The sequence below is a fragment of the Rhinolophus sinicus genome, chromosome 15, assembly GCF_057876585.1.
Source record: "Rhinolophus sinicus isolate RSI-liver-muscle chromosome 15, RSI-T2T, whole genome shotgun sequence".
Lineage (NCBI taxonomy): Eukaryota > Metazoa > Chordata > Mammalia > Chiroptera > Rhinolophidae > Rhinolophus > Rhinolophus sinicus.
Genome location: NC_142515.1, coordinates 35,362,035 through 35,368,684, shown reverse-complemented (window position 1 = coordinate 35,368,684; position 6,650 = coordinate 35,362,035). Strand labels below are relative to the sequence as shown.

Genomic DNA, 6,650 nt, shown 5'->3' with positions numbered 1-6,650 from the left:
GTATTAGACTAAGATAAGGGGGTAACTGTCCTTCCGGTATTTCCTTGAAGATTCATGCCTAGTACTATTATCTTGGAATATGATTCATATGAACCTGCAAATGCAAACGAATTCAATAGTTAAAAAAAAAATGCTCTTATGCTTTAAATGCCTCTTAAATACTTCTATTTTTCTAGATTACACATAATTTTGTAACCTAATCAGCTAACCTTTTACTCTTCTTCTCCCATATTTTCCGTGTATATTTGATCAAACTAAGTGATGTTTCTCATCCCTCTTCTCTGCTCTCCAGTCCAATGCAGGCATCCTTGTTCCAATGCTCATCATTTCTTACAAAGTAAAACAAACTCCTAACTTCAGTTTCTGCTCTAATAAATTGTAGTTATCTCTGCCAAATTAATCTTCCAGAGTTCATCAGAAGTCATTTCCCTACTAAGAAATCTTCAAATGTGCCTTCCTGTCTACAGAATAAAATTCTTACCCTCATTTTGTTTCTCTCCATTATCTGGTCTAAACTTTCTTCTCCAATCTAATTTCCCACTGCTTCCCAAATTATACCCCAGGATTGAGTCAAGAACCATTCAGGAAACGATGTCTGACAAATCACACTTAAAAGAGTTATTAAAGATTATTTTAAAGCTCAGAATAACATGGTTAAATGTTTAATCAAGTCAATAAAAATGCCAAATGATCAAATAGTTGCTATTTACTGAAGTCATTGAAATTTTTGTTTACGAAAGTGCTGAAGAGAAATTTCCTTTTCTTTGTTTTTGCTTAATTCTACCCTGTTACTAAAAACATTTATTAAACATTGATGACATTTAACAACATATTCCTAAAAAAGGTTTCCTATATAGTAACGTTTTGTACATTCTTTTTGCCACAATGCATTTTGTTACAAACTAGAAATTTGTTTTGTGGAGACAGGGAAGGGTAATTGCAAAACGACTTAAAACTTTTTAAACCCCAAGAACTTTAAAGACTCAAATGCTTAAGGGGATACAATTATAGTTTTCAGGTATAATAAAAATACCCTGAGTCATAAAGATCACTACAAATGAGCAGGTTATTTGTATACTGAGAACAGTATCTTAAAGGTGTAAAGAAACAATCACAATTAGCTCAATAGACCTGTCTGTACTGAATATCTACAACTCCATTATTTCAATAACTAGATTAAAAAATTAAGAGTCATAATCATCCTGCTATTATGAACAAATGTGATATAAATGAAGTTATAATAATCTATTTTAGTTTAAAAAATAAAAATAAAAGAAAAATAAAAAAAGAACTTTCTCCTCCTTCAAAACCATTCGCTATTATTTCAGGGCCTTAATTTATTTCTCTTTAACATGAAAAGGTTGGTCACAAAAATTTCAGACATCTCTCAAGCTGTTTATCATTCAGAGTAGTTGTGGAATCAAATTAGATCATTAATATAATAATGATAGCATTATGGATAGCTAATATACATTTTGTCCTGAAAATATGCCAAGGCTTATGGTAAATGCTGCATATGCAGCATCTCATTTAAGCCTTTCAACAAACTTATGAGGTAGATACTTTAATTTTGACTCATTATTTGAGGCAGAGGGTGGTGGGGGGACACTGAAAGCTGAAGTAACGTTCCAAGCAGATGAGGAACTCAGGGTCCTGAGCAATAGGCTATGCTTCTTCATAAAAGTGCCATACTTGGAATATCTTTGTAAAGATATGTATGCAAGTACTGCTACATAGCCTACCATAGGTGATACCTATATGGCCCATGGAAGGGGAAGGCAGTGTTTCATGCTTCATAAGCAAACTTCAGTGACATGGAAAGTGCATGGGCAGAAAAACTTAGGTTTGAATCCCAGTTCTGCCACTTATCGACAACATGATCTTTGATCTATCTGTTCCCTAACCACTCTGAGTCATGTTTCCTCAACCAAAAAATAAGAAGAAATCACACTTACTGTATTAGTTTGCCAGGGCTGCCATAACAAAATGTTGTTGACCAGATGGTGGTATAAACAACAAAAATCTATTTCTTCCCAATGCTGGAGACTAAAAGCCTAAGATCAAGGTGTAAGTTTGGTTTCTTATGAGACCTCTCTCTCTTTGGCTTGCAGAGTGCCACTGCATCCTCACATGGTCATCCTTTGGTCTATGTCATCTGTGTTCTAATCGCTTTTTCTTATAAGGACACCAGTCACATTAGATTAGGGCCCACTCATATGACCTCATTTTCCCTTAATTATCTGTCTCCAAATACACTCACTTTCTGACGTATGGAGGGTGAGGGCTTCAAGTTCTGAATTTTGGGAGGGACGCAATTCAGCCCATCACATTTACCTTTTAGACTTTCAGTAAGATTAGGAATATGTGAATCACTTGCCTAGAATTAGGGAGACTTTATATTTGAATATATCTATCACATATCAGTAAAGTCAATGTAATTTGGCTATTACTTTTTCTTATCTGTGTAAACCGGAAGACATATACATACATTCCACATGCTGATGTGACAAGAAAGAGTTAACACATAAATGAGTTTTGATTCTTAGACCAGTACTATTTAAATTCAACTATGTAAGGTTATCTTTCATTGCGTTAAAGGTTTGTTATCCTTTCATTCTGTTTCTAAGGAAACAAATAGAAAATAAACATCCTGTTACCCTGTTTCTCTGAAAATAAGACCTAGCCAGACAATCAGCTTTAACGCGACTTTTGGAGCAAAAATTAATATGAGACCCGGTATTATATTTTATATTATCTCATATAAGACCGGGTCCTATATTAATTTTTGTCCAAAAGACACATTAGAGGTGATTGTCCACCAAGGTCTTATTTTCGGGGAAATACAGTAGTAAACGCTTACTTCTATATACACCTCAAATCATAGCATATGCAACTCAATGGGATTTTAGAAACTATCTCAGCCAAACACACTTACTTTGCAGACAAGGAAGGAGAGCCTGACACTGGTGACTTGTCCAAGGACATACAAATTGTTAGTTCCTGGCAGAAAAAGTGCCGATTCCTAGTTCACTGTTCTGTCCCCTAGTACACAGTGTCTCCTGGGGTTTTCACAGAACTACAGGCTGAACTGTTTTCTGGAGTGATTGTTTTAGAAGCTGTTGCACTCCAGGAAGAAAGAGGACTCGGGGAGCAGCTTGTACAGAAGCACGCAGGTGTCACCCTGGTCTGTGAGTAGTACCAGCCCAGTGTGCAGGTCGTGGCTGGACAGGATAGAAGGGGCCACATCCAGCCCCAGCACTGCCAAGCGCCCAATGGTCAGGGCCTTGGCCGAGTACAGTAGTAGCTGGCACTCATGTTCGCTGCCAAAGCCAGATATCAGCAGAGAGTAACCATCACACACCCAGACAATGCGGACTCCCTGGGCCCCCTCGGGTCTTGGGCCTTCTGAAGGGGCTTATGGCCACACCAGGGCTTGTAGACCTACATGCATCCATCCTTGCAAACAGTGGCCAACTGCTGCCAATTGGGACTCCAGGCCAGGACAAAGATCTGGTCCCAGTGGCCCTGCAACCTCAGCCGCCCGACTCCAGCCTGAAGGTCCCAGTTCCAAAAGGCAGGAAGAGAAGAGCAGCATGTCCGCTGCCAGGGGATGCAAGAGCAGAGAGGTCTCTGTGTGGCCTATGAGCACAGCCACGTGTCTCCGAGCTTCACTTCAGGTTCATCTGGTTGAATGCAGTGGACACAAGGTGCTCCTGGGTGTCTGTCCACGCCAGCGGCCATCTTTGCTGAACTTGTGCTCCTGTGTGCTCTGGGAAGCCTCGGGGTTTGCTCTGGGGTCACAGATCCTCAGCTGCTTGTCATTACATGTCATGACCACTCCATGTCAGGCCTCCACTTCAGCTCCAGACAGCGCCCTGCACCAGGTCCCTGCGGGCTGCCAGCTCTGTGAGGGGCTGCTGCTTGGTCATGTCTCAGACTTTCCCAGACATGCCCAGTGCGTTCACTAGGACCTCGTCCACGGTGGGGTGGAACTGCATGCCACACCTTCACCTGGGTGTCCTCAGGGTCCAGCATCAGCACCTGCCCTGAAGGCAGCACCTGGCCAGAGGCTCGCAGCCGCAATAGCTTCACCATCCTGTGGGCTGAGCCCATGGCCAGGAGGAAGTCATCAAAAGGACAGAAGTCCAAGTTTGTGACCAGGTCTGAATGGCATCCCAGGTGAGTCAAATGTCACTTGTCCTCTCCCTGGTCTTCCGAAGGCACAATGCCTAGCACACATGGACGGTCCGAGTTGAAGGCAATCAAGCTACAGCTGGATTTGATATGATTCCCACAGAGGGGGTGGTTCCTGCTCGAATGTCACTGATCCAGGCCTCAAGGAGTGGCGGACGGGCCTCCCTCCGTGTTTTGGAACTCGGTTACCTGAAAGCTGCTTACAACAGCAGGGACCACAGAGGATGCAGCTTCTAGGACTGGGGCCAACACCCAGGCACACCGTGAGCAGCCTCAATTCCTGCATTTTTTGATGTAATTATTGACAATATAAAGAAAAGAGGATGAAGACGATTCATTGTTTTCCAAACCTATTGCATTGTGTGGTGGTTTAGAGGGAATATTCATCACTGAATTTAGAAAAGCAATAACTCAAGCCTCCACTGGCAGCTTCCCCCCCACACACACTTTTTCTAAAGAAGTGACAGAACGCAGTTCCAGTCTACCTTTCATCTATTTAATCTATTCACTCTTGACTCTGGAGCCAGCCAAAGAGTTTTCAAGTAAGTTCAAGGTGATATACTCTGGCAGGTGACTTCTGCTCAAAGTGCTCAGTTAGAGACCCACTAGTGTGTGAAGCAAGGAGGAAAAAAAAAAAAAAAGATCTGCTGCCAGGGGAGACTGCCCATGACAGATGGTGAAACACATTCTGTTTTTATCTTCACTCACTATTCCAGATTTTTAGTCTTGTCAGCCAGAAGTTGAGAGAATGGAGTATCATATTGCTGGTTACATAGCGTCTTTTCCCTGTTGCTCTTTGCCCATTCAGCACATTGACTTTGGGGGATCTCTGGGGGTCAAAAACCCAAACAGTAGAAAACTGAACTTTGCACTGTAATCCAAACTTCGGGTGAGCTACTTAATATCTTAGAACCTCAGTTTTTCCCATCGGGAAAAGAAGGATAATACGTAAAATGTCCAGTTGGACAAGGTGGGTACTGAATAAATGCTTATTAGTTATCACCACTCACACAGAACATTTTTGTAAGGATTTTATTTTCCAAAAAGTATGAAAGTACTTAACAAAACTTAGCACATAGTGAAAAAAATAAACTATATCAATTTGTGTAACAACTTAGTCATTAAGTCTTAAAAGCGGCTTACTGAAAGTAGGGCTGCTTGCTGAGTTAAAAACGGTTGTGCAAAATAAATCTCTAAGTTGCAGGACAAAGTTCTTGGAGTGTTGCCGTAATGAATATGGATGAATAAAATGACCCTGGGGATATCAAGAATTCTCTCCCAGAGGTACAGGAATTAACTATGCCGATTTAAGTCTTGAAACAGTTCTTGTAAATTGATTATGCATTTGACCAACGTACTGTGGTGATTTTAGGGTGATTAAATGTAAACAGACTCAATATATACAAAGGAAAGGCAACTTAAAGATAAAGTTGGGATTCATTAGTAAGGATTTGTTTATACTTAACACAAAGTGTGTGTTTTTTTTCCTTTTTTCTTTCTAAAGATAGAATTTCCAAACCATGAATTTATTGTTGTGGGTGGGAAATAATTCAGTGCCACAAAATTCTAAAAAGTTATCTAATTTGGAATAAATTTCATCTTGAAATCACAAAGAATGAGGCATTCTTCATATTTGTGAGGAAATGCATGTTTTTTATTTCTAGTCTAGTGACTTCCATATAGTTATATAAATTATTTACATGTATGTGGTGTACATGTGTATAAATAAACAGGATGCCCCATAATCTTCTGAAGATGCCCCATTTCTTCTTTTCAGACATTGTTTGTATATATGCCATACGGACATTTGGAATTTAAATGATCAAAGCTTCGTACACTTTTTTGTTGTTTAACTTCCCCTTTGAATGCTTTATAAGACCCTCTCTATACTATAAGTTTCCCCACCAAAAGATCATAAGCCACTTTTACTCTGAAAGTCCAACGCGTCTTCCTGCTCCAGGCTCATTTAGGCCTTCTTGTCCCCCCCACTCCCTTGACTTAAAAGGCTGACTGACAGGAAGAAAAATCAGAATTAGCAGATATGTCTGGTCAGCAAAGTGAATTCTCAGACCCTATGTCAAAGGTATTTAAAGGAAAATCAAAAGCAAATCTCTGCCTGACAGAGCTGGGTGATTCATTCTCTGTGATCTTCTGTGCGGTCCTATCTGGTATTAGTGAGACTGTGCCTCTCTTTCTGCTCATTACTAGCTCTCACTTTTTGGATGTGGATCACAGTCACTATCTGGACAAACTACAGGAGTGGGAGCTACTAAAAGTTTCAATTCTGTTTACCCACAAAGTCCTTTTCTCCTTCAGGACACTTGCGCTGACAGATTCAAGAGACTAGATTTTGTGAAAAACGTTCTGTACTAAAGACAAATGTATCCATAATTCTTACTGAAAAGTAAATGTTATGACCATTTCTGAAAATAAAAATTCTGTAGTGGTTAATACTG

At 40.2% G+C, this 6,650-nt stretch overlaps 1 pseudogene; it reads right to left on the bottom strand.

The window, feature by feature from the left end:
- Nucleotides 1–3,109: 3,109 nt before the first annotated feature.
- Nucleotides 3,110–6,160, bottom strand: LOC109447385 (coronin-7-like; annotated as a pseudogene).
- Between the last annotated feature and the right edge of the window lie 490 nt (nt 6,161–6,650).